The sequence below is a fragment of the Sus scrofa genome, chromosome 15, assembly GCF_054392235.1.
Source record: "Sus scrofa isolate SSC_HxYL_T2T_F1_AM1 chromosome 15, Sscrofa_HxYL_maternal_Yorkshire_Landrace_v2.0, whole genome shotgun sequence".
Classification (NCBI taxonomy): Eukaryota; Metazoa; Chordata; class Mammalia; order Artiodactyla; family Suidae; genus Sus; species Sus scrofa.
This window is the reverse complement of record NC_139397.1, coordinates 62,924,113-62,951,469: the sequence shown is the minus strand read 5'-3', so window position 1 is coordinate 62,951,469 and position 27,357 is coordinate 62,924,113. Positions and strand designations below refer to the sequence as shown.

At 47.9% G+C, this 27,357-nt stretch overlaps 2 long non-coding RNA genes across 2 annotated transcripts in view; both read right to left on the bottom strand.

Moving 5' to 3' along the window:
- Positions 1–8,683, bottom strand: part of LOC146395877 (uncharacterized) — a 48,847-nt gene extending 40,164 nt beyond the window's left edge. Inside the window, exons 1-2 of the long non-coding RNA XR_014829924.1 lie at positions 8,631–8,683; positions 5,572–8,200 (exon numbers count right to left, since the gene is read on the bottom strand). This is a non-coding gene — a long non-coding RNA (uncharacterized LOC146395877). The remainder of the gene's footprint in view (positions 1–5,571; positions 8,201–8,630) is intronic.
- LOC146395873 (uncharacterized) overlaps positions 1–27,357 on the bottom strand; it is a 979,457-nt gene that overhangs the window by 526,487 nt on the left and 425,613 nt on the right. The window lies entirely within an intron of this gene.

Here is a 27,357-nt window from a genome sequence, read left to right as displayed (position 1 = left end):
TGAAATCTTTCAAGGCCCATCTGAGAAGGTTGTAGAAATGGTCCACTCCCTTGGGTCCCTGCTGGGGCTGGATGAGGGAGACCCAAAAGGCCAAGAGGCCAGAGGATGGCATCTCTACGTAGACTTTCTCCTTGCCAGAAGGTGAACGTGCAAAAGATGCACCATGAAGCCCACCTGTCTCACCTCCATCCCTCTCCTGTTCTTCCTGCCATGAATGCCTACTCAACAGTCTGGCCTCCACACTACCTCCCTGCTCTCTCCCTCCCCCACTTTTACTCATGTTTGACCTCTCCCCCCACCATGTTGCAATGGCAAAAACATTAGGCTATAAAAAAAATTTTTTAATTAAAAATAAATAAATAAATAAATAAATAAAAAGAGTTCCCACTGCAGTTCAGTGGGTTAAGAATCAGACTGCAGTGGCTCAGGTTGCTGCCGTGGCACAGATTCAATTTCCAGCCTGGTGCAATGGGTTAAGGATCCAGCAGTGCTGCAGCTTCAGTGTAGGTTGAAGTTGTGGCTTGAATTCAGTCCCTGGCCCAGGAACTTTCCTAAGCCATGGGTGTAGCCATTAAAAAAAAAAAAAAAAAAATTGTTAGGCTAAGGGTCAGGAGGCCTGAGAGGGCTGAGTGCCAGCCTGGGACCAGTTGTGAGATTTGGGACAAGTCACTTCGCTCCTATGAACTCTCTCCTCTCGTGGGTAAGAATGGAGATGGTCACCCCTGCCTCCCCCTGCTGTGGGGGAGGGGAGATGGAGTAACAGCTGCAAGACTCGGGAAATTCTCTGTAGATGTTCAATAGCTCAACCAATATCCCTCGCCATCCTTCCCAGCCTCCTGCTTCATGAAGTCTCCCAAATGACCTTGGCCCTTCCTCGTCCCTTCCTTGTCCCTAATTATCAGTGTTGTTTAGGGAATTCTCCTTATATACTGAGATTGGAGAGCCATAAATTAAGGTATCCAATGGAAAAAAAATAGAGTAAAAATGTTCAATTATATGTACTAAGAAGCAGTGCTAACAGAACCTGCCTTTGAAGCCATTGTTGTGAGGATTCAAAGAATTTATATGTTGCGTATAGGAATATGCATATCTACATTAACATGAATTAATATATACGCATGTGAATTAAATGAACTAATTATAAGCATTTAAAATAATGCTGTGCACATGGCACAAGTATTAGCTATTTTTATCATCGTTATCATTATCATTCTATGCTGATCCCCCGGAAATTTGTGGCAGCAGCTGCCTCGGGGAAGAAGGAAGAGAGAAGTTAGGGGACAGAGAAGGCTGCAAGTTTCCTGTCCTATGTTCTTTTCAAATTTTAAAACACAGGGACGTATATTACCTGTTAAAATAAACTGGTTCCAAACTTCCCCCCGCCAAAATCACAAATTATGGTGTAGCCAGCATGCACAGAGCCCTGAATTGGTGGCAGTCATTGGGCTGTTGGTCATTTGCTCTGTCAGCAGATCCTGTCCCCCATCGTCACAACCACAGTGGCGATGTTGCCTTTGGCGCTACTGACCCAGTTGCCCCAAACACCGACTCCCTTACCCTTCCCATCAAACTTGGGAGCTGGGGAATATCACTGTCTCCATTTCAGAGGTGAGGAAGTTGAAGAGCCCCAAAGACAAGAAACTAACCCAGGATTCCACAGAGAGTGAGGGACCGAGCGAGGATCACACCAGGCATGTCTGCCTCCTGAAGAATACTCAGGACCGTCTGTTGTTACAGCCCCTACTCCACCTGCCCCCATCCCACTCCTACCCAGCCAGGCTGACAGGGCCTGGCCCCTCAAAACAGGTCCAGGGAGAGGGGGAGGGAGTGGGATGCACTGGGAGTTTGGGGTTAGTAGATGCGAACTATTACATTTAGAATGGATAAGCAATGAGGTGCTGCTGTACAGCACAGGGAACTATAGCCAAACACTTGTGATGGAACACGATAGAAGGTAATATGAGAGAAAGGGTGTATATATATGTGTGTGACTGGGTCATTTTGCTGTACAGCAGAATTTGACAGAAGATTGTAAATCAACTCTAATTTTAAAAATTTTTAAAAGAGGTCAAGTTTCTAGAGAAAAGAACCTCTGCCATCTTTTCTTGTATTTCCAGTGTCTTTCCCTCCTCCCCCCACCGCCACTCCCCATGCCCCTCTCACCCCCCGGCCAAGATATGAACAGTAGCTTTCCTAGTCCTGGGCAAGAATGAGTAGTTGTGGGAGTTCCCATCGTGGCTCAGTGGTAATGAACCCGACTAGTATCCATGAGGATGTGGGTTTGATCCCTGGCCTCACACAGTGGGTTAAGCATCCTAGCTCCAATTTGACCTCTAGCCTGGGAACTTCCATATGCCGTGGGTGTAGCCCTAAAAAGACAAAAAAAAAAAAAAGAAAGAAAGAAAGAAAGAAAGAAAGAAAGAACGAGTAGTAGTGAAATATTTGCTGAATTGAATTAAATGAAACTTGTCAAAAACCTAGTCCCCTTCCAGGCCACACTGTCTTCCTCAACATTATCATCATCTCAGGTAAAAATTTCCTGCGATGTCTACACAGTGCTAAGTTCCAGAGGAGATCCATAGGTCTCTAAGTTCTGGAAGATCGAGAAAGAGCTCCTGGATGATTCTTGAGGGAAGGGAGGAGGGGTGGGAACCTACTGAGCACCGCTGGAAATGTTCTCAGATCTGCCTTTGCTCCCTTTCCATCCCACACACACCCATGGCATTTTCTCAGTTCAGATAAGGTGTTTTAGCTGTAAATCCATCATGGTGGGGCAAGAGGTTTTATTAAGCAATTACAGAGCTGCTATTGCACTACAATTATCAACTCCAGGAGGAAAGGAGCTTATCTGCCTATCTCCAGGCTCTGGCTAACATACCTGTCAGATGCCTGTCAGCACCAGTGCCCCCAGGGCCAGCCGGCTGCCTTTGAGGTCTGACATCTCTGAGGCCTTGCTACATGGAGCTGGCCCTGGGGCCAAGCAAGGTGCTGCCACTCACATGGAGGAGAGATGGATGGCTCTCAGTAGACACCCCCAAAGAGGACATTCTCCTTTACCACCCGGATCCTTGAAAGGAGGAACCTACTCAGCCCTGTGAACCAGGCACCTAAGTCCTTCCAGGCAGCCTGGGAATAGGAGCTTTTACCCCTGGAGCTTCCCCAGAGGAAGGGATAGCCTGCAAATGGTCCAGGTAACAGAATCAGAGTCATCATCACGGATCCAAAATATATTGCTGTGATTGATGTCAAAGAGTGTTCTGACTATGTTTTCCTCTAGGAGTTTTATAGTATCTGGTCTTACATTTAAGTCTTTAATCCATTTTGATGTGGTGTGTATATATAATGGACTATTACTCAGCCATAAAAAAAGAATGAAATGATGCCATTTGCGGCAACATGGATGCAACTAGAGATTCTCATATTAAGTGAAATAAGTCAGACAAAGATTAAATATCATATGATATCACATATATGTGACAATCTAAAAAGTCTTTTTATTTTCTATTTTTAATTTTTTTGTCTTTTTGCCATTTGTAGAGCCACTCCCACGGCATATAGAGGTTCCCAGACTAGGGGTCGAATCAGAGCTGTAGCCACCAGCCTACACCACAGCCACAGCAACTCGGGACCTGAGCCACATCTGCAATCTACACCACAGCTCAGGGCAACACCGGATCCTTAACCCACTGAGCAAGTCTAGGGATCGAACTCACGACCTCATGGTTCCTAGTCGGATTCGTTAACCACTGCGCCACGACGGGAACTCGTGACTTTTTAAGAGTTTTTAAGAGTTCCCGTCGTGGCTCAGTGGTTAACGAATCCGACTAGGAACCATGAGGTTGCGGGTTCAATCCCTGCCCTTGCTCAGTGGGTCAAGGTTCCGGCGTTGCTGTGAGCTGTGGTGTAGGTCGCAGACGCGGCTCGGATCCTGCGTTGCTGTGGCTCTGGCGTAGGCTGGCATCTACAGCTCCGATTCGACCCCTAGCCCAGGAACCTCCACATGCCGCAGGAGCGGCCCAAGAAATGGCAAAAAGACAAAAAAAAAAAAAAAAGTCTTTTTAAATTATTCAAATAAAGTTATTTACAAAACAGAAATAGTGAGTTCCCTTGTGCTGCACCAGGTTAAGGATCCAGCAGTGTCACAGCAGTGGCTCCGGTTGCTGCTGCAGTGCAGGTTCAGTCCCTGACCCTAAACTTCCACATGCCTACCAAAACAAAACAGAAACAGATTCACAGACATAGAAAACAAACTTATGGATGGTTGCCAATGGGGAGGGGGGAGGCAGTAGGATGGACTGGGAGTTTGGAGTTGGTAGATGCAAACTAGCACATTTAGAATGGATGAGAAATGAGGTCCCACTGTACAGCATGGGGAACTATATCCAATCTCCTGGGATAAACTGTAATGGAAAATAATACAAAAAAGAATATATATATGTATGAATGAGTCACTTTACTATACAGCAGAAATTGGCATATAGTAAATCGACTACACCTTAATTTTAAAATTTTTACATAGAAAAAATAAAAAGAAAACAAACTTATGGTTTCCAAAGGGGAAAGTGGAGGGGAAGGATATATTAGGAGTATGGAATTAACAGACACACATTTTTTTTTTTTTTGTCTTTTGTCTTTTTAAGGCCACACCCACAGCATACGGAGGTTCCCAGGCTAGGGGTCAAATTGGAGCTGTAGCCACTGGCCTATGCCACAGCCACAGCAATTCAGGATCCAGTCCATGTCTGCAACCTACACCACAACTCACGGCAACATCAGATCCTTAACACACTGAATGAGGCCAGGGATTGAACCCGTGTCCTCATGGATGCTAGTTGAGTTCGTTAACCACTGTGCCACAACAGGAACTCTCATATACACACTATTGTATATAAAGTAGACAAACAACAAGGACCTGCTATACAGCACAAGGAACTATAATGGAAAAGAATCTGAAAAAGAATATAGATGCAGATATAGAGATATAGAGAACTGAATCACTTTGCTGTACATCTGAAACATTGTAAATCAACTATACTTCACTTGAAAAAAAAAGTCATCATGGGGAACCAGCCTGCGCAGATCCCCAAAAAGGTTACAAAACACCTACTGTCCATTATCTCATTAGCTGTTATTTCACAACAACAATCCATCCATGTCAGCAGGACAAGTGTTATACGCTCATTTTCAGGTGAGTCACAGGGAAATGAGGTGAATTGTCCAAGATCACACAATTAGTTAATGACATATATTAGGTTGGTCCATCTGGAATTGCCAATACAGATGGGAGACTACAGGTCTTCTCTCTCTGAATTCGGAGGCCAAAGGGGGATCTTGACCTGGCAAAGCCCCAGGGGAGTCAGAGCCAGTCTGTCCCCGACAGGACCACATACAGAGGGCAAAACCACATCCTGGACTTGGGGGAGGAGGAGAGAAGTAGCCTGGCCCTGGCCCTTCTGCATCCTCCACTCTTCTCTATGTGCAAGACCAAAGGGGCAGCTGGTCAACCTCAGCACACCTTCAAAGGACCACAGAACAAGGACTGAGTGCAGAGGTCACTGCCACTCACCATACCTGCTCAGGCTGTCTTTGACCAGATCCAGGGCTGCTCATTTCCTTCTCCGCATGGGGACAGCATCTGTTCCCCCGGCATCAGGCACCACCCATATCCTCCAGGCTGAGGCCCCGCGTGGCCATTTCTGCCCTTGTCCCAGGCTCCAGACTCCTTCTTTAAGGCCATAAAGACATTTACGTGTGGCTGCCTTACCTCACCATAAGGTACATGCCTAAAACAAGAGGGATGCTGGTGCCCTTTGTCGTTCCACTCGCCCCCACCCCCCGCCGTTGCGCCTCTCTCTCCCTCCCTTTCTCATCATCTCTAAATCCTCTCTGCCCCTTTGTATTTCCAACCACCGAAAGTTGCCACTATCATTTTATCAGCACTGAACCTCACTGCATCCTACCAGCCTCAAGGTGGCCTCCAGAAAAGCATCTCTGTTCCCCTCACAGGCACAGGCGGAAGGCCAGCACATTTGTCTTGGGGAGCCCCCTCCTTCCCTTGCCCATGGCCCTGATCTAGATATGAGCTCTGTGAGGTTGGGTGGTGTCTCTTTTCTTCACCCACCTGGCACACAGCAGGGACTCAGAAACTCCCCACACAGGTACTAGGAACCTACAATTCCTACCACTAGTTCTGCTTCTAGTGTTTTGCACCTTTGGGAAAGAAAGCAGAACCAGGAGGGGCAGCAGGTTTAGGGAGCACCTCCACTCTAACCTGGCTTCCTTCCATTTTTCAACCTGTCTGACTCCATCCATCTTCCCAAACTTACTCTATGACAGGTCTTGACAAACACGCTCTGAACTCTGGACACATAGATCTTTTTTTATTATTACTATTTATTGTCTTTTTAGGGCTGCACCTGCAGCATATGGAAATTCCCAGGCTAGAGGTGGAATCAGAGCTGCAGCTTCTGGCCTACACCACAGTCACAGCAACGCCAGATCCAAGCCATGTCGGTGATTGACACTGCAGCTCAGGGCAACTCTGGATCCTAAACCCACTGAGCAAATCTGGGGAATCAAAACCATGTCTCATGGATACTAGCTGGGTTTGTTACCACTGAGCCACAGTGGGAACTCCTGGACATGTAGGTCTTGGCCAGAGCAGTGTAATTCAGGAAGCAGTGTTTCTCTGCAGAGGAGGCAACTAGGATTTCAGAAGAATCAAAAAGGCATTACCTCTCTTCTCACCAGGGCTAGAAATTGACGGGGAACAAAGTCCAGTTCTGTGTAGCCAGGAAAGAGGCTACAAAAGGAAGCACATCTGATGGGAGCTAAATATTGACTTAAATTCACACTAGGGTGTGAACGACTACCCACAGGTCCTTTCCTGAGAGCTCATTGAGGAGGATATTTGAGAGAGGGGTGAAATCTTACAGCGGAAGAGAAGGAGCAATGAGAATTGAGGTCTTTAAGGAGTGTCTTTCAATGGAAAAAGTACTGGACTAGGGGTCAGGGACATGAATCTCTGTCCCAGATCTGCTAACTTTAGGACTGTTGTTCTACGTCTTTGAGCCTCAATTTACAAATCTATAAAATGGGATGATTGAGTTCCCACTGTGGTGCATTGGAAAAGAATCTAACTAGTATTCATGAAGTTGCAGGTTCAATCCCTGGCCTCACTCAGTGGGTTAAGGATCTGGCATTGCCCTGAGCTGTGGTGCAGGTCACAGATGCAGCTTGGATCCCACGTTGTTAGGGCTGTGGCATAGGCTGGCAGGCGCAGCTCTGATTTGACCCCTAGCCTGGGAACTTCCATATGCTGCAGCTGTGGCCCTAAAGAGCAAAAAATAAATAAAAATAAAATAAACAAAGTGGGACCATTAAACTAGCCATTCTCTAAGGTCCTCTCAGGATCTGGCCAACTGTGATTCAATTATTTCCATTTGGCTTCAAGCCTATCCAGTCCTTTACTTTTAACCTGTACTTTTAATGATGTTCTTTTACACTGTACATCGAGCAAGTGTTTGCCATGAATGTGCCTAAAAATCCCCATTGTTCAGATCACAAATCAAACAATGCCTCTCAAGTTGATTTAGAAACCAAGGTCATCACCACCTTGAAGAACAGAAACAGAAGTGGAGCCCGACATGCTTACAATCCTTTGGAATAACTGGAGCGGAGGCTCAATGAAATGAAACAAACCCCTGCAATGCCACCTATGAAATTACACTAATCCCCCAGATTTGTCGAGTGATTTGCTGTTAACCATCGTCTTTCACATCCATTATCTGATTTGATCCTCTCTAAATCTGTGCGAACCAGACAGGGTAAGAATTATCACTCCCATTGTACAGATTTAGAAACTGAGTCCCTGGCTGAGGAATTACAGCAGGTATGAGGCGGCCAAGATTCGGCTCAGATGGAGTGATCGCTTGCCTTCTGCCCGCTCCCCGCCACCGTGCCCTCCAGATCTGAAAGTAAGCTAGGGAAAGGCAGAGGGAGATGAATGAGGAGAGAAAGCCAAGTGATCTGCAGAGGCGGTGGGTGCTAAAGAACCCTCATTAGCCACAGCCAGGAAACCCCTCGCCACCCCTGCTTTTTGCTGCTGCCAAGGCCCAGTTGCCTCTAGGATCGTTGCGAAGCAGGAGGCTCCTGCTCGTGACTAATCAAGCCCGTAGGACAGAGGTAAGAACAAACCCAACTGGGAAAGGAGGTGGAGGAGAGAGAGAGAGAAGAAAAATAAAGAGAGAGAGAGAGAAAGCCGCTTTAATAATAGGGTAATTGCTCTGTTTAGGATTACAATCTGCCAGCATTTCAACTAAACTTTATGACACACGATGACAAGTTAATAGGCCAGATACCTCACCGTGTGCGTTCAACAGATGCCCCAGCCTCCTTGTGCAGAGAGGTAACCCCACCCCCAGCCAAAAAAAAAGAAAAAAGAAAGAAAGAAAAATCCAGCCAGGTGTGGGGGAGGGGGCCAAGAAGGTGGGGAAACTGGTTATTTCTGTTGTCAAAATGGCCCCAGTAATAAATCACCATTAATAATACTGTCATCTATCAAAGAAGAGCTCTGGTTGCCAAGGCCTTTGAAGTGGCAGCACCTATAATTTCCCACCTATAAAAGGTACCTTTGTGCGTCTGTCACGCTGGAAGCTGACAGGAGTGAGACGCTGAGGAGTTCAGACCTTCCCCACGCCCAGCGCAGCAGCCAACCCAGGAAGCTCCCCGCCCAGCATGACCTGCAGGCCAGGCCTATCTCCACTCACTCTCTCAGCCCCAGGCTGCCAGGCCTCTAGCTGCCGGCAGAACCAGGAAAAGGGATGGGGAAGAACTGGGAGGTGGGGGAGGCCGGGTGTTCCCACAGATCCAGCAGCTTCCAGCCTCCTCGGTGATTGAGGGCTCACGCCTGCCAATATCCCCGCAGCATCCACCCCCAGGAAGGCAGGCCTGGGTGGACCTGAAGGTGAGGCCAGGATGGACCCTGTTCTCAGAGCCACCGGGCACTTTCCCAGGGCACCTCCCAGACATGACTGAATGGAGGGGCGTGGTCGCCGAGACTGCATCCTTCACAGGTGCCCCTGCGGGAGATGTTCAAACACACCAGAGTCTATAGAGGCTGCACCAATTTACTTCCCAAGAAGAGTATGCTCAGGTTCCCTTTTTCCCCACATCTTCACCAACATTCATTGTGTATGGTCTGTTTGACAATAGCAGCCTCTGTGGAAAACAGTAAAGAGTTTCCTCCAAAAGCTAAAAAATAGACACTAATTCAAAAGGATATATGCACCTCCATGTTCATAGCAGCACTGTTCACATTACCCAAGATATGGAGGGTACCTAAGTGTCCATCATCAGATGAATGGATAAAGAAGATGTGGTACATATATACACAATGGAATATTACTCAGCCATAAAAAGGAGTAAAATTTTGCTGTCTGCAACCATGTGGGTGGGCCTGGAGAGTATTATGCTTAGTGAAATAAGTCAGATAGAGAAAAACAAACACTGTATATTATCCCTTACATGTGGAACCTAAAAAATAAAATAAACCTATGAATATAACAAAACAGAAACAGACTCATAGGTACAGAGAAGAACCTAGTAGTTACCAGTGGGGAGGGGGTGAAGGGAGGAACAAGATAGGGGTATGGGGTTAAGAGGTACAAACACTATGTATAAAACAAATAAGCTACAAGTATGAGACAGGAATAGAGTCATTATCTTATAATAACTTTAAATGGAGTTTCATCTATGAAAATATTGAATCACTATATTGTACCCTTGAAGCTAATATAATATTGGAAATTTACTGTGCTTCAATTAAAACACACACACACATAAGATCTTATTATGGCTCAGCAGGTTAAGGACCCAATGTTGTCTCTGTGAGGATGCAGGTTCAATTGCAGTTACTCAGTGGGTTAAGGATCTGGTGTTGCTGCAAGATGTGGTGTACGTCGCAGATGTGGCTCAGGATCCTGTGTTGTTGTGGCTGTGACGTAGGCTGGCAGCAGCAGCTCCAATTCAAACCCTAGCCTGGGAACTTCTATATGCTGTAGGTGCAGCTGTAAAAAGAATAAATAAATAAAAATACACACACACAAGTCTGAAAGGTGCTGGTCCCTGGTCCTGTTCCCTCTGCCAGACAAAGAATCTGAACAGCGGGGAAAGGTGGTCACTGATGCTCCTAAGGCCACAGGAGGAAGGCTGGGAGCAAGCCAAGTTTGTGAGCTCTGGATGCCTTTACTAGGAACCACAGACAGAGTGGCTTCAACAACTGGAATGTATTTTCTCACAGTTCCAGTGATGAGAAGCCCTGAGTCCCCAGGTGAGCACAGCAGTTTCTGCGGCCTCTCTCCTTGGCTTGTACATGACTGTCTTCTTCCAGTGTCTCCACTGGGTCTTCCCTGGGTCTCCACTATGTGCCTGTCTGTGTCCAAATGTCCTCTATTAGGCCCCACCCTAGTGACCTTATTTTTTTTTTTTTTTTTTTTGTCTTTTTGCCTTTTCTTGAGGTTCCCAGGCTAGGGGTCCAATCAGAGCTATAGCCACCGGCCTATGCCACAGCCACAGCAACTCAGGATCCAAGCCACATCTGCGAACCCACACCACAGCTCACGGCAACGCCGGATCCTTAACCCACTGAGCAAGGCCAGGGATCAAACCCACAACCTCATGGTTCCTAGTCGGATTCGTTAACCACTGCGCCACGGCGGGAACTCCGTGAACTTATTTTAACTTTGTGGCCTCTTTAAAGACCACACCTCCAAATACTGTCGCATTCTGATGGACTAGGGGTTAGGACAGGAATATGAATATGTTAGGACAGAGATTGAGAGCTCTGTTATGGGCTGGTTTGTGTCCATATGAATGGGGGGGACACAACCCAGCCCAAAACAGAGGCCTAAATCTCAGCACGTGGTGAGCCCCCCCACTGGACCAAGGCCCTAAAAGTCCCCCAGTCCACTGGCAACATCTGAGCTGAGATAAATCTGAACTAACTGAACCCAGCACTCCTGGCCCTGTGTCACCTTGCTGGTGATTTGTCCCCAGGCTTCAACAGAACCTGAGTGCCCACATACTGTCCAAAGGGGCAAAGTCCTCTTTGGTTCTGCCTCCCAGGGGGAGGTCCTTTTCATTGTGACCTGGACCAAGATCCCAAGGTGTCCCTAAAAGGGAACATTAATTGAGCACATACCATGTCCCCAGAAGAGCTCCGAGAACCGATATGCTTTCATCCCTACACGACTCCCTACGAGGCAAGTACATCAGGAAACTGAGGGAATCTGCCCAAGGTCAACAGTCACCGAGACCTCCTGACCCCTGACTCCTTCCCCTTCGCCTCCCCTTCACACACATAGATGCTGAACGCAACACTTGAGCTGCCTTTGAGAGCCCGCTGAGCTGTTAGGAGTTAAGGACAAGCCTTTAACATTTTATAGGGGATTTAAAGCTACTTTTATCTGCGGGGCATTTTTCCAAAATCGCGGCCGTATACGATTATGTGTTTTACACACGCACCTCGGTGGTTTGTCGACAGCCATGCTTGTGTGCGTCGGTTCCAGCTCAAGCCTAAGTTCCCGGGGACCCACCTGAGACCCTGCAATCTCTGGGCCAATGGCTTTCCTTTTGCCACTCATCCTTTCCCTTCTCTGGCCTCCTTTTCCTCGGTGGTAAAGGAAAGGGTTAAGCCGTGCTGTTCCTACCATCCCTTCCTTCGCAGGCCCCTCTGATTCTCAGGGAAACCCTGCAGAGGAAAGAGAAGTGAGTTTGGCATAAACAGTCTGGCCTTCCTGGAGAGCTAAAATCTCAGCCCTAAAGCCACCCACGTGTCCAGACAGGAAGTTCCCGCAGCCGCCACACCAGGACCACAGAGTCTGTCTGGGAAGGGGGCCCCTCGCCGGTTCCCCTCCATCCCCAGGTTTCTGAGATCTTCCAGCTTCCTTTCATTTTCTCCCCCAACCTCCACTTTCTCATGAGTGTCAGTCACCCAGCCCCAAACCCATTGTCACTGCCTCCAAGAACACTAGAGAAGGGTGAAGAGAGGTTTCTTAAAACTGAGGGGCCCCTTCTTGATGTTTCAAATCCTGACGGATGATTCCTGAGGCCTTGATGCTCTGCTCATGAGCAGGTGCTGGGAGCAGGGCTCTGAGCCCTGGTTCCCTGACGAGCCGGAGTCGTGGGGCTCTGAGCAAACTCTTGGTCCTCCTGGGCCTCGGCCCTTCTGAAGAATGAGGGGCTTGGGTTCAAGGGTTCTGGGTTCTTCACCCCATCTGCCTACTTGTGAAGGCGCCACAAAGCATTTCACAGCCCCACAGGGGAAAGCACAGAGCAGCCCTCTCACACACACACACACACACACACACACACTCACTCTGGCCACTCCTGCACCCCTCCCTGCTTTCTCTCCCCCACCACAAACAATCCCATCTCCAGAAGCAGATCCAGAGATGGAATGGCCCCGCAGCGGCTCCACAGAGGACAGTTTCTTGGCAGAGATGGGAGTGGGTGGGGTAGGGCAAATTTTTTCCTTTGAGGCCCAAAGGGCTGTCAACCATCTTCAGCTGCCCTGGGGCCTGACAGCCACCAAGATTTACGACCCGGGCAGCTTTGATCCAAGCCTCTGATAAACATCAGGAACAGCCTGACTCTAAGCCCCTGAGAAGGAGTTTTATGGATGGGAATGCAGCCTCCAGGGAGGGGTGCCTGGGGCAGGCTGGGCCTTCAAGTCTGCTCATCAAACAGAGCCTCTGGCCGGGTGAGTCTGCCCTTCTGGGAGAGGGCACAGGAACGGGGGTCTCCAACCTTAGGTGACACTGTTCACAGAGATGTGACATTCCCATCAAACGTGCAACTGGGAAGGGGGTGGTCCGCTGGCCTGGGGCCCCCGAAATGCCCTCACACTTGCTCACCTGTTCTTCCAAACATGCTACCCACGTTCCTCTAAACATAGACCAGAGGGAGGCCGGCTAAGACAGGAACTGACAAAGGCACGTTCCGCTCAGGCAGCCGTGGGTTCTCGTTCTTGTTGACATGCTGTTGTTCTTAGCGATGCCGGGGGTGGCGAAGGGCTAGATTAGCTTTCATCCCCACCTCCTTTCAGAAAGGACAGAAGGCAGAACAATCTCCACGTGGCCACAGAATGCCTGTGGCTCTTCCTCTCGCCCTGTACTTGGCCTCCGGGAAGGGCAGGACATCGTATGCCCTCCCACAGCAACCCCAGCTTTGCCCATTGGAAAGATACCCCCAAGACAGAGCCACTTCCAAGGCAAAGGAGGAGCCCGATGGTGTCACTAGGATCCCTGGGTTGGGTGGCCTCAACTTTAAGTCTCAGCCACTTCCAGAAGGCTATTGCCCTCAGGGAAGCAGGTCGGCCATGGACAGCCACTATAGGCCTTCTCAGTGAGAGCCAAATGGGCGGAGTCTTTGCTCTCTGGGGTCTGTAATGTGATATAGACATCAGGAGACACACGTCTTAAGAGAAACCCCCCAGGAATGTAAATTGGTATAACCACTATGGAAAACAGTATGGAGGTACCTCAAAAAACTAAATATAGAACTACTATATGATCCAGCAACCCCAATCCTTGGCATCTATCTGGACAAAACTTTCATTCAAAAAGATCCATGCACCCATATGTTCACTGCAGCACTATTCACAATAGCCAAGACATGGAAACAACCCAAATGTCCATCAACAGATGAATGAATTAAGAAGATGTGGTACATATATACAGTGGAATACTACTCAGCCATAAAAAAGAATAAAATTATGCCATTTGCAACAACATGGATGGAACTAGAGATTTTCATACTATGTGAAGTAAGTCAGAAATACCATATGATATCACTGATATGTGGAATCAAATATATGGCACAAATGAATCTATCTACAGAACAGAAACGAATTTATGGACATGGTGAACAGACTTGTGGTTGCCAAAGGGAAGAGAGGAGAGATAGACTGGAAATTTGGGATTAGTAGATGCAAACTAGTATTTAGAGTGGATAAGCAATGAGTCTCTGCTGTACAGCACAGGGAGCTATAGCCAATCACTTGTGATGGAACATGATGAAAGACAATGTGAGGAAAAGAATGTATGTATATGTATAGCTGGGTCACTCTGCTGTACAGCAGTTTTTTTGTTTTGTTTTGTTTTGTTTTTTTGCTTTTGAGAGCTGCACCCAAGACATATGGAGGTTCCCAGGCTAGGGGTCAAATTGGAGCAGTAGCTACCAGCCTATACCACAGCCATAGCAACCCAACGCAGGATCCGCCAAGCCACGTCTGTGACTTACAACACAGCTCATGGCAACACCAGATCCCCGACCCACTGATCAAGGTCAGGGATCGAACCTGCACCCTCATGGATACTAGTCGGATTCGTTTCCACTGTGCCACTACAGGAACTCCTGTGCAGCAGAAATTGACAGAACATTGTAAATCAACTATAATTTTTTAAAAAAACTTTTAAAGAGAGACATCCCCCCAGAAACCGGTAGCCATTCATGGGCCCAGCAGCGCATCCACGGCCACACTGGCCAGAATAGATGCTCAGCATCAAGCTGGGTCTGATGACCCTGGCTCGTCTCACAGGGTCATCTTGAGAAATAGCTGATGTCAGACCCTGGGACCGAGCAGCTGTTCCCCATTTGCACTCAACAAGAGGAAAGGGCCTTGAATTACAGCGGGAGGGATTAAGGTTAAACATTAAGAACAGCTTCCTGGCAGGGAGGATTTGGAAATACTGTAATGTGTTCCCCAGGGACTGCCGGAGACATGCCTCCTTCAAGGAGGCTTTAAAGAAGAGGGAGGTTGGGGGCCTGCCCAGGTCATCGTGTCCATCCTCCTGGAGGCCAGGGCTTCAAATCCACACCCACCAGGCAAGGCCCCTCTGGACACAGCATGACCTTGACGGCTCCTTACAACCAGGAATGTTGTGGTTCCGAACAAGTCCCCACACCCCACACAGTGAAAAAAAGAATCCAGAGAAGGGAGTTCCCATTGTGGCTCAGTGGTAATGAACCCAACAATTATCTATGAGGATATGCGTTCAATTCCTGGTCTCGCTCAGCGGGTTAAAGATCCAGTGTTGCCACAAGCTGAGGTGTCGTTTGCAGATGCAGATCGGATCCAGCGTGACTGTGGCTGTGACTGTGGCTGTGGCACAGGCCAGCAGCTGCAGCTGCAGCTCCGATTCAACCCCTAGCCTGGCAACTTCCATATGTCGCAGGTACAGCTGTTAAAAAAAAAAAAAAAAAGGACATGCCTGTAGAAACAGACTCCTGGCAGAGTCTGCTGTTGGACTTTGCCAGCTGCCCCCCAGCCATGCCTAGACTAAGTTGCTGCAACCAGGTCTCCTGGAAACACCCCTAGACAGGACCACAGCAGCAGAGCAGACAAGAGAACAGACTCTGGAGTCAGACTGACTGGACCCCTCTGGGCCAGCTCCTTCTCTAGGCTTTAGATTCCCCACATGTGAAATGGAAACACAAGCACCTACCTCATGGTACGCACTCATTAAATGAGTCAATACGTGTAAGCGATGAGGACAGAGCCTGGCACTTAGCAATTATAACGTACATGTAATTAAATGAAAGTAAATGCCTATCTCCTCCAGTTTTAAGATCACAAGCCAGGAATCCACTCCCAGGATTGGGGACTCCAAGTTTGGAAGGAACCATCTCTCTTCCAGCACAAGAATCCTTCCAACCACAGCACCCGAGGGTGAGCATCAGGCTCTGGAATACCTCCTAGGAACGGGGCGTTCACCACCTTCATAGTGTTAGTTACCTATCTAACACTATTCCAGTGTTAGATCATTTTTTTTAATTTAAGCATAGTTGATTTACAATGTTGTGTTACTTTCTGCTGTACAGAACAAAGTGATTCAGTTTTATCTATTTATTCACTATTTCTTTTTTATTTATATTCTTTTTCATATTCTTTTCCATTATAGGTTATTACAAGATGTTGAATTTAGTTCCCTGTGCTATCGTGCAGGTCCTTGTTGTTTATCTATTTTATACACAGTAGAGTGTTTCTGTCCGTTTTGTTTTGTTTTGTTTTTACCCTGAGCTACAAGCAGCCCACCCAGAGCTTCCACCTCCTAGCCTGAGAGCCAAGCCTGCTCCTGCCCACGTGAGAGCCCCCAATTCCCCTCTCAACGCCCCACCACCACTACCACTCCCGGGCACCCTCAGCTATGCACTGTGATTTACAGGCGATTTCCATGCTGGCAGGGGATGCAAACCAGCCTGGCACATTCTTGCCTGCGTCCTGCACCTTTCCTCTCTGAAGCCCCCAGGCCGGCATTCCAGCACGCGCTCTGGTGCTGACAGCTCCCCCAGCAGCTCAGCCAGGACGGTGGCCAGAGCCAGGGATGGTGCCCGGGGACAAAGTGGAGAGCGTGAGCTCTGAGGAGAGCCTCCTAGCCCATTTCCCAAGACAGGGAATGGAGAAGTGTTTCTAGAATCTGCCTCGCTGGAGGCAGAATAAACAGGTGGGGGCAGCTGGGAGGCACCAGCGAGTCTTACCCTTTCTAAGGCCTTGTGCTTTGGGCTTAAGCATGGCTCTTTCACTCTTCTCCTTTATTCAATGTAAAAACTGATGAGAGAGATATTACATAAAGCCTGTGGTCCTTTGGTGAGAATGAAACTGCCATTTGTAGTGGGCAAATGACAGGACGAAGCACCTAGGCAGAGAGAATATTTTGGAAAATGGAGGAAAGAGCCAACTCCTTCCACCTCTCAGCTTGCCAGGAATGATTATAAATATTTATTTTAGAGCCTACCATGTGCTAGGCATTGCCCTGAACCACTGGCCTAAAGGAGTACAGTTCATCTCTATAGCAACACTATGAAGTAGACACCCTTCCATTTACAAACAAGGAAATCCAGACTCAGAGACCTCAAGCCAAGGGCCAAAAGTCACACAGCTAATAAGCGGCTGCATCAGAACACAAATTCAGGTCTGGCTCTGTGCTAAGCCCTCTCTGTGTGACCAGACCCATGGTCTTCTCAGTGTCACCCAAACACTGTAACAGTCTCCACATCAGGAGTTCCCACCGTGGCGCAGTGGTTAACAAAACCTGACTAGAAACCATGAGGTTGTGAGTTCAATCCCTGGCCTTGCTCAGTGAGTTGAGGGTCCAGCATTGCTGTGAGCTGTGGTGTAGTTTGTAGACGCGGCTCAGATCCTGAGTTACTGTGGCTGTGGCTGTGACCTAGGCCCGTAGGCTGGTGGCTACAGCTCCGGTTGGCCCCCTAGCCTGGGAACCTCCATATGTCGAGGGATCGGCCCTAGAAAAGGCAAAAAGACAAAAAAAAAAGTCTCCACATCAGCCTGGACAAAGTTCGTCTCTCTCATATACATACATACACACAGGAATACGCGCGCGCGCACACACACACACACTCCTAGGCTCACAGAGTCTGCCCAGGACCCAGGGACCCAAGCCGGCCTCAGCCCCTCTGGATGAGTGGCCTAGCACAGTGGCTGAAGCCAGGACTTCAGACCCATTCTGCCTGGTTATGTTCCCGGCTCAGCCTCCCTGGAGCATGTGATCTCTCTGAGCTGCAGCTTCCCTGTCTGTAAAGTAAGGAAAACAGCTCCTACCTCCCTGGGTCTGGTGGATGATGGTCACTATGTAAACAGTGAGCAAGGGCATGTCCCATACCTACAGGCGTAGCCTGGCACCCGGATAGGACATGAGAGGCCCGGCCAGGGATTTTCTGCATCTCAAAAGAAGAGGGATTGTTTCAGGAGCCTCATAGTTTTTCCAAACTAAGCATCTGGGGACAAAGCCCTAGGTGCTTCTCTCTGGGGTACAGACTTCCTAGCAGACAGCATAGGCTTACAGGGTCCCAGACGCCAACAAGCCCCGGGTGTCCCTGGGGGACATAGGGACTTCTTCCCAGATCTTTTAGAAAGAAAAGTTTGGTTAAACATTGGGAGTTTGGAGTTAATAGATGCGAACTGCTACCTTTAGAATAGATAAGCAGGGAGTTCCCATCATGGCTCAGCAGAAAAGAATCTGACTAGCATCCATGAGGACGAATGTTTGATCGTTGGCCTCACTCAGTGGGTTAAGCATCTGGCATTGCCGTGAGCTGTGGTGTACGTTGCAGATGCAGCTTGGATCTGATGTTGCTATGGCTGTGGTATAGCCCGGCAGCTGCAGCTCCGATTCTACCCCTAGCCTAGGAACCTGGTGAGGCCCTAAAAAGACAAAAAAAAAGAGACAAAATTTAGAATGGATAAGCAATGGTGTCCTGCTGTACAGCACAGGGAACTATGACCAATCTCTTGGGATAGAACGTAGTGGAAGATAATATGAGAGAAAGAACGTATATATATGTATGACTGGGTCACTTTGCTATGTAGTAGAAACTGACACACCACTGTACTCTAATAAAAATTTTAAAAATTAAAAAAAAAATAATGATGAGCATCAGCTCAACTGCCAGCCAGCTGTGGACACTTGCCTTTCTGGCTCAGTTCTCTGATCTGTGGGGCTCGGCAATCTCTCCTGACCTGGAGCACAGAGCAGGTGACAAACCACACTCTCAACAGCACAGATGGTCCCCAACTTTAACGACAGCTCAACTTCCGATTTTTCAACTTTACGATGGTGTGAAGGCAATATGCATTTGATAGACACCATGCTTCGAATCTTGAATTTTGAGCTTTTCCCAGGCTAGCGATCTGCAGTGAGCTGATCTGGGGTGCTGGGGAGGGGACCCAGCCATGGCCCCCAGTCAGCCCTGCCAGCATGAGAGGAAATAGCAGATGCAATTACCACTGTTCTGCACCCAGACAACCATTGGCCGTTTTCCACTTTCAGCACAGTATTCAATCAATTACAACAGAGATGTACCTTGGGATGATAATAGAAGCCTGGTGTTGGATGACTTTGCCCAGCCATCGGCTAACAGAAGTGTTCTGAGTGCTTTTAAGATGGGCTAGGCTCACAGGATATCCAGTAGGTTTGATCTATTAAATGCATTTTTGAATTAACGATATTTTCAACTTAAATGGGTTTATCGGGACTAACTACGTCGTAAGCCGAGGCAGGTCTGAGCTCTTGAGGGCAGTGGCTAAGTGCACCAAGTGTTACGTGGACCTGGGTTCAAACCCCAGGTCCTCCGCCTTGAGCAGGTGGCCCATCACCTCTAAGCCCCATCAATAAAGACTGACTTCCCAGCACCACTACAATCAGTAACTGGCATCATGCACCCAGGACTCCCCACACGCACGTAATCAACCAACACACAGTGGAGTGATCAGAAGGACGATGTGGCCATTTCCATTATAACTGTTGCTATTAGTCCCCAGAGTAAAGGGCAAAGGAGGTACAGGGAATTCAAGCCACATCTGCTGTGACAAAAACGACTTGGGATGATTGCTCCTGGCAGAGTGGGTGGCAAAAAAAATTGAGAAATCATGAATCCAGATCTCTCTGTCTCTACTAGTGTTAGTGGGTGGAACCACACACCTTCCCCCAGAACCCCTTCTTGCAAGGTATAGAAGAAAGCCAAACAAACACTTGTCTTTGTCTTCTGCTGTTGATCCAAAGATCTCGGTGCCATCCAGGTGGTTCCCCAGCTTGTCTGGTCAAGGGTCCCAGGCAGGCAAGGCACCCACCCAGGGTGGCACGCTTGGGGCATGGTGCCTGAAGGAGCTGAAGTCACAGGCTCTCTGACCCTGGGGACCCCCTGCCTGCCCAAGGCCCATCTACAAAAAGCAGAACTACAGGCATCTGGGGCATCCTGGGTGTGTCCGGGGGCTGTCCCTCAGCCAGAAGGCCCAGGTCACCACTGCGACCCTTGGGGAAGGGCCTAGGTGGAGGAGGACAGAGAGGAGAGAGTCCCCTAGGGACCAGGAGAAGTTGGGCCTGAAACCCTTCTCCCAGCATGAACACTGCCAGCTCCCCAAGCTGCCCTGAGCCCACCCCACCTGCCCTCCCCTGTGGCCTCTGCCGCCCACTGGAGTCTGGCCGCTGGCCAACCCTCAAGTGTCGCCTTCAGGTCAGGGACTCAGCAGCTTCAAGGCGCTGACCCTCCTGCCAGAGTTTGCTGACAAACACCTGTCACAGGCGTGAGTGCTAATTACAGCCCCAAGTGAGGGGCCCCAAGTGAATGGCGTTAAGGGGAACACCTGCATTATTACCTTTCGAAGGTCAACAGTGCCTGTTTAAGCACCATGGGGCACGGAGTCCCTGGCTACCTTGAAGAGATCATACTGAGTGAAGTAAATCAAAGACAAATATCACATGCTTTCACTTTTATGTGGAATCTAATAAAAATGATACAAAAGAACTTATTTATAAAACAAAACAAATTCACGGATTTCAAAACCAATCTTATGGTTACCATAGGCGAAACCGTGGTGGGGGAGGGAGGAATTGGGAGGGTGGGAATAACAGATACACACTACTGTATACAATAGATAATTAACAAGAACCGGAGTTCCCGTCGTGGCGCAGTGGTTAACGAATCCGACTAGGAACCATGAGGTTGCGGGTTCGATCCCTGCCCTTGCTCAGTGGGTTAAGGATCCGGCGTTGCCGTGAGCTGTGGTGTAGGTCGCAGACGTGGCTCAGATCCCGCGTTGCTGTGGCTCTGGCCTAGGCCGGTGGCTACAGCTCCGATTGGACCCCTAGCCTGGGAACCTCCATATGCCGCGGGAGCGGCCCCAGAAATAGCAAAAAGACAAAAAAAAAAAAAAAAAACAAGAACCTACTTATTGCACAGGGAAATCTACTCAATAGTTTGTAATAACCTATACGGGAAAAAAGAATGGAGATGTATAAGATGTATAATTATACATGTATAATTCACTTTGCTGCACACCTGAAACTAATACAACATCGTAAGTCAACTTTTTTTTTTTTTAAAAAAAGGGCAATTTGTCTTCCTCTGTCTCCTCTTCTTTTGCTCCAAGGGGAGAGAGAGAAGTTACAGGTGGGCTGGGGAGAGCCTTAGTACCAGTAATGGAGACCCTAACCCATGAGGAGAAGGAGGGAGGGCTTCTCGGAGGGGGTGACATCTGAATCTTGAAGGATGAGAAGACTTGTCTGTGAGGCGACAAGGACAGCACATTTCTCACAGAAAGAGCTGAAAATGCAAGGATCCCGGAGAGGGAGAGCGTGACAGAGTGTTTCCGATGACAGCACGCTGTGGATGGGCCAGGTGTTGACCTAAAAGTCGGGAGGAATTTCTACAAAGATAGCTGCTCCATTTCCCGAAAATGGAACAGGTGTCCGGCGGGGGAGAGGGGGGAATATCCCGACACTGATTTTTAAGGGGTCTGTGCATGTGATACGTGGTGGGTGGTGTTATTATTGTAAAAAGATGTCAGGAATAAACCACAGGCCTCCCCGCAGATGTCACGGCCAGATGGGAAGACTGGGGGGATTCTGACCTTGCTCGCTCCCGGCGTCCCTGGATCCCCCTAAAGCCCTGCCCAGGGACCCAGACACCACGTACCTCTGTCAGCAAATCAGAGGCGGGAGAAACAGCAAGACAGCAATGCCCAGAGCTTCCGCTCCAGGCTTGTCTCCCACCAGGGCGGCTGTATTACTCCATATTTTCCATTGCTCCTCCTCCTGCAGGTCTGCCCCTCAACTTAAAGGCCATTTTCCAATTAGGGAAACTGAGACTGCAGTCACTGAGCTTATAGCTCAAAGCAGAAACCAGGGGTGATGATAAAGGTAACAGGTACATTGATTGCACCCTAGCTTAGTCCTAGATACAAGCTAAGGCTATTCCGTTATGCACTCCTCCCCTTAATCAGAATCTCCCCTTTATGGATGAAAAACCTCAGAGAAATTGAGGGAATTGCCTAGAGTCATACAGCCAGTTGATGGGTAGAGAAAACCCTCAAACCCATCCATTTGGACTCAAAGGCAGTTTTCAACCATAGGTCCAGGAGCAAATAGGCTTAATGGCCAGATCTGGTCCCTGGCTGGGTGTGAGGGACAGAGCCCCCAGGGGAAGCTGCAGGAGCAGGTGGAGAGCCTGGGACTCTTCCAAGATCATCTCCCTTCCTCGAAGAACAGAGAAGTTCCCAAGGGCTGGCAGGAAGCAAGGCCTCGGGGTTTAACCCTGTGTTGGCCTGAAGAGGAATTCCTGCATGAGGAGAGCAATGAGAGAAGAGAAATCTAAGCCATAAAACCTCCCCTGCCCCCTGAGGTAGGTAACGGGAAGGAAACGAGGCCAGCAGCCATATATCCCCCTTTGATCCATATTTCGTAGGAAAGATGATAACAATTGGCCATGTCACTCCCGAAAACCAGAAACTCAAAGCAATTTTAGATGAACTTTCAGAATGATGAAAGAAATGGCCGTGTTCGTGTTATACACCAAATAAATCACACCGAAATGATCGTTGTAATTCCCAAAAGTACACAGAGAATTGATTTTACTATGACACTGATCATGATGAACGGGTACACCCCGGCAAGGGCCCATCGTAAGTGGCTCCTGTTTTAACCCCATCCTCCCAAGTCTGGCTCATCTGCTCCCCAAGCCCCGGCCTGCCAAGCCACCTCCTGAAGCCAGGCTCTGCCCAGGGGCTCTGCCTACGTGTGTCACCACCAGTTTCCAAACCCTGGGTGAGCCCAGGGACCACAGCTGTCTGAGGTCGGCAGAGTCCCACTCCAAAATAGGAAGCCCTCCCTGGCTTCGTCTCCCTGAGTGAAGGAAGAAAAGAACTACTGTTTTTTTCGTTTTAGGGCTGCACCTGTAGCATATGGAGGTTCCCAGGCTTGGGGTTGAATCAAAGCTGTAACTGCAGGCCTACACCACAGCCACAGCAATGCCAGAGCTGAGCCATGTCTGCAACCTACACCATAGCTCATGGCAATGCCAAATCCTAACCCACTGAGTGAGGCCAAGGATCAAACGCACATCCTTAAGGATACTAGCCGGGTTCTTAACCTGCTGAGCCACCACAGGAACTCCTCATTCATTCATTCATTCATTCAGGGGTCAGCAAGTATCCTTGAGCCTCTGTAGGTGTCAGGCACTGGGTTGGGGATCCAACTGAGAATAAGATGCTGTTTCTGCCTCACGGAGCTCACTGGACACAAATAAACGAAATGGAATGAACTGCAGCAGTGACTCAGAGCTTTGGGGGCATGCATGGCACTGTCCCATGAGAAGGGGAGCTGTCTGGGTCAGGCAGGACGGAGAAGGCTTCCCTGAAGACCTGAATGGGCATCCCAAGAATGGGACAGTGCCAACCAGCTAGATGGATGACTGTGCAGTGGAGCTGGGATCTGGAGGCAGCTGACATGGCTGGGGTGGAAGAGGAGGTGAAGGAAGCAGCTGTCAGAGAAGACCAGAGAAATGGGGGCCCTGAACCAGTAAGTCAGGGAGCTTTTCTCCATCCTTAGGAAGCTAGGGAAAGCCATCACAAGAATTCAGCAGGGAAGGTAGGGACATGTTCAGGTTTGTGTGACAAAGTCTCAATCCTATGTGGATTTGAAGACCAGGCTGAGTTTAGGTGGCCTGGAGGCTGAGCTTTGTGTTCAGATCAGGGGCCAAGCAGGCATAAGGCATTATGGTGTGTCTTCATGGGAATATTTACTTGCTACCAATGGGAAGTCAGAATTAGACGGCTCACCATCAAAGGCCGCTGTCAGACTTCTAGAACAAAGACTAGATAGAAAAGTTCTACAACATGAGCTATGAAAATCAGCTTGGGACAAAAATCCAAGAGCGTTTCTGAAGATAAAAATAGATGATGTTTCAGAGTTAATGTCATCTAACAATGTCAACGTTATGTCTAACGTTTCAGAGTTAATGTCTTTAGCTCTGTAGCACCATGTGCTTTTACCTTCTACCCTCCGAGCTAAGATAACCGCCATTTTGTTTTGTCCAGGGTTCCTTATGGTTTGCTTTAGTTTGTCTTTTGTTTCCTAAATGCATCTGCTCCAACCCCAGTTCTGCCTCTTACACCTTTGTGATCTGAGGCAAAAGTCTTAACTTCTTTGAACTTCAGTCTTTCCTCTGACTTTACAATCTTACGAGGCCATGACATGCAGAGATTCTATACGTGACAGACGTATTTATATCAGACACTGAATGCTTGTCAACTTCAAGCTCTGGGAATTTACGGTCAGACATATTCCAGAGAACAAATAACAGAAAAGCCTTCTAGCCCCCAGGTCCCCAAACACAGGTCCACTGGGCCCCAGGAGTCTGGCTCAGAGCAAAAGACATAATTTTTTTTTTCTTTTTACAGCCACACCTGCGGCATATGGAAGTTCCCAGGCTAGAGGTCGAATCAGAGCTGCAGACCTACACCACAGCCACAGCAACACCAGACCCTTAACCCACTGAGTAAGGCCAGGGATCGAACCCCCATCCTCACGGACACTATGTCGGGTCCTTAACTGGCTGGAACTCCAGAAGACAAACTTTTAAATCAATAACCATGACAATATGCCTCCCAGTTTCAAAGATGAGGAATAATGGGGGCAATGATCAGAATACAATCATCCTAAAATTATGGAAGAACAAAACAGAAGGACTCAGGTAATTACTTCCCAAGAAGTTTCTTTTCTTTGAATTCTCCAAGGTATAAGATAAACATTTAATAAGTTAAACTAGAAAGGACAGAAATTTTAGTGATGCTGTTCCCCTGAACACACAAGTTTAGAGCAGGATAGTTGACAGAGACTATGGCATAACTTAGCAAAACCTAGATATGAGCTCCTACCAGATGCCTTTAAGCCAGTAATTTTCTAACTTAAGTAGTAAAGAATGAAAGCATATTGGGGGGGGGGGGGCTCCCATTGTGGCTCAGTGGGTTAAGGACCTGACATTGCCTCTGTGAGAATGTGGGTTCCATTCCTGGCCTCACTCAGTAGGTTAAGGATCCAGTGTTGCCGCAAGTTGTGGCGTAGTTCACAGACGCAGCTTGGATCCCACATTGCTGTGGCTGTGGCACAGGCCGGCAGCTGCAGCTCCGATTTGACCCCTAGCCTGGGAACTTCCATATGCCACAGGTATGCCCTAAAAAGAAAAAAAAGAAAAAAGAAAAATGAAGGGGAAAAAAAAAATCTCACCAGTCCCCACAGGGTTGACTTAAGTTATTTTATGGTAAAGTTAATATATACAAACATTCACCGAGATATAAATCCTATGCTTCTAGCAATTATGCAAATCTCAAATAAAAACAAATTTATAGAATAAATACAATTAAAACTCCCAAACCAATAAAATTCAAATTAACCGTGTTAACTTACTGTGATGGATAATGATGTCCTGTAGAAAGGAGGCCCCATGCTGGGCTCACCAGCAGAGAGATATCATTGCTTCAGCCCTCAGCTCCATTGTCAGCTCGATTCCTTGGACTTTAACATGATGGACCATCATTTAATCCAGAGGTCATCAAATGTTTTCTCTAAAAGGCCAGATTGTAAATATTTTAGGTTTTGCAGACCATATGGGCTCTGTCACAAACTACTAACTCTCCCGTGGTGGCATGAAATCAGCCGGAGACAATGGTTAATGGATGGACCTGGCCGTGTTCCAACAAAACTTTATTTACGAAAACAGGTGCCAGGCAGGATCTGGCCCAAAGGCCAGAGTTTGCTGACTCCTGATTTCATCCATCATCTTTATTATGTCATCATTTGGCCTTTTGCCTTTTAACAACGAATTTCGCTCTTAACTATTGATTTATTATTTTTATGGACCGGCCCATCCCATCATTCACTCTAAAATTTAACCTTGAAAAGAAATTAAACAGAACAAATTTTTTGCCTATTTACGACTCAATTGCTGCTAAAGAGTCGATATGAAAAAAGCAGGATCTGAGCAAAATACCTTCTAAGGGAGTGCATTTAGGTTCTGGTGCCTGTGGTCCCCTGGGCCATGTGGCAATTCTGTCCTCTTATTTCTTTTCTCTATTTGAACTGCAGACTTTCAGCAAGCAACATCTTTCTACCTTTGTTGGACATGAACGTATCATTTAAGATGGTCAGCCTATGCTGCTTTCTCTTAATTTTACCATTCAGTCATTTGAACAACAAAGAATTGTTGAGCACTTACATATGTCAGGCACTGTTCTGAGCACTTGAGATCCTAAGTGGGAAAAGCAGCCCCCCCCCAAAAAAAAAACGTGCCTTCACAGATCTTACATTCAGATTGGGGAGTGAGCGGCAGAAATGAGTAATAAAAAATATTGTAATAGTTATACGAATTCATCACTGGTGTTGCTTTAATGGTCTGTGTTCAATAACTTAAGAAACCAGCATCCTGGGAGTTCCCATTGTGGCTCAGCGGGTTAAGGACCCAACTAGTATCCACGAGGATGTGGGTTGGATCCCTGGCCTCGCTCTTTGGGTTAAAGATCTGGCCACAAGCTGTGGTGTAGGTCACAGATTAGGCTCAGATGTAGCATTGCTGTGGCTGTAGTGTAGGCCAGTAGCTGCAGCTCTGATTCAGTCCCTAGCCTGGGAATTTCCATATGCTGCAGGTGAGACCCTAAAAAGAAAAGAAAAAAAAAAAAAAGAGAGAGAGAGAGAGAAACTTTCTTTTTCTTCATCTCAGAAAATGATCCTCGATTCTGAAATCGCATCCCAAAGAGAAGTGTTCTGTTTACCCTCTGCAAGAATTCAACCACAGCAAACAGGGAAGGTGTGTTTGGTTTTGCCACTAGGAGAGGTCAGCCTAACATGAGCCAAGCTTGCTCACCAGTCCCTCGGGAGCCCCCGACGCCACCCCATGCTGTCACATCTGGGACTCCTTAGGTACCAGTGTGGCCGAAACACGAAGGCTTCGGACCTGAAACTGGGTGCCATATTTGGGGCTTGCAGGTGACCTAGGATGTGCTGGTGTTGTTGGCTGGATGGTCTCAGCTCCGCCACAGCCCCTCACAGATGGCCTGGAGGTGATGTAAGGCTTTGGCCAGGTCCTGGCTCTGCCCCTGGCAACTGTGGATGCATCCTGTTTGAGTCGTGGTTTCTCCATCTATAATTCTGGAATGACAGAAATGCTTTTCCTGGTTCTTCTTTCTGAAGAAAACTAAATGAGCTAAATAATGACAGAGTTGTGAAAATTAATCTGCTGAGTGTTGGCTTGGCCCCAGAAAATAGTTGGAGGGCCCCGAAAAGGACAGATTTGTATCGATGAGCAACGTGGCCGTGGGCCCCCTCCAGCTCACTGGGCACTGCTTATTTGCATGGGTCCTTAGGTTTTTCAGCCCAGTGTCCTATTATAAACCTGTAGTATAAATCTATAAATGTAAGGATGTAGCCAGGCTATTACTGTTATTTATTAGGATATCAATGTGTTGGAAGAACTACTGAAGTCCAAATTTCTAGAATGTTCACACATTTG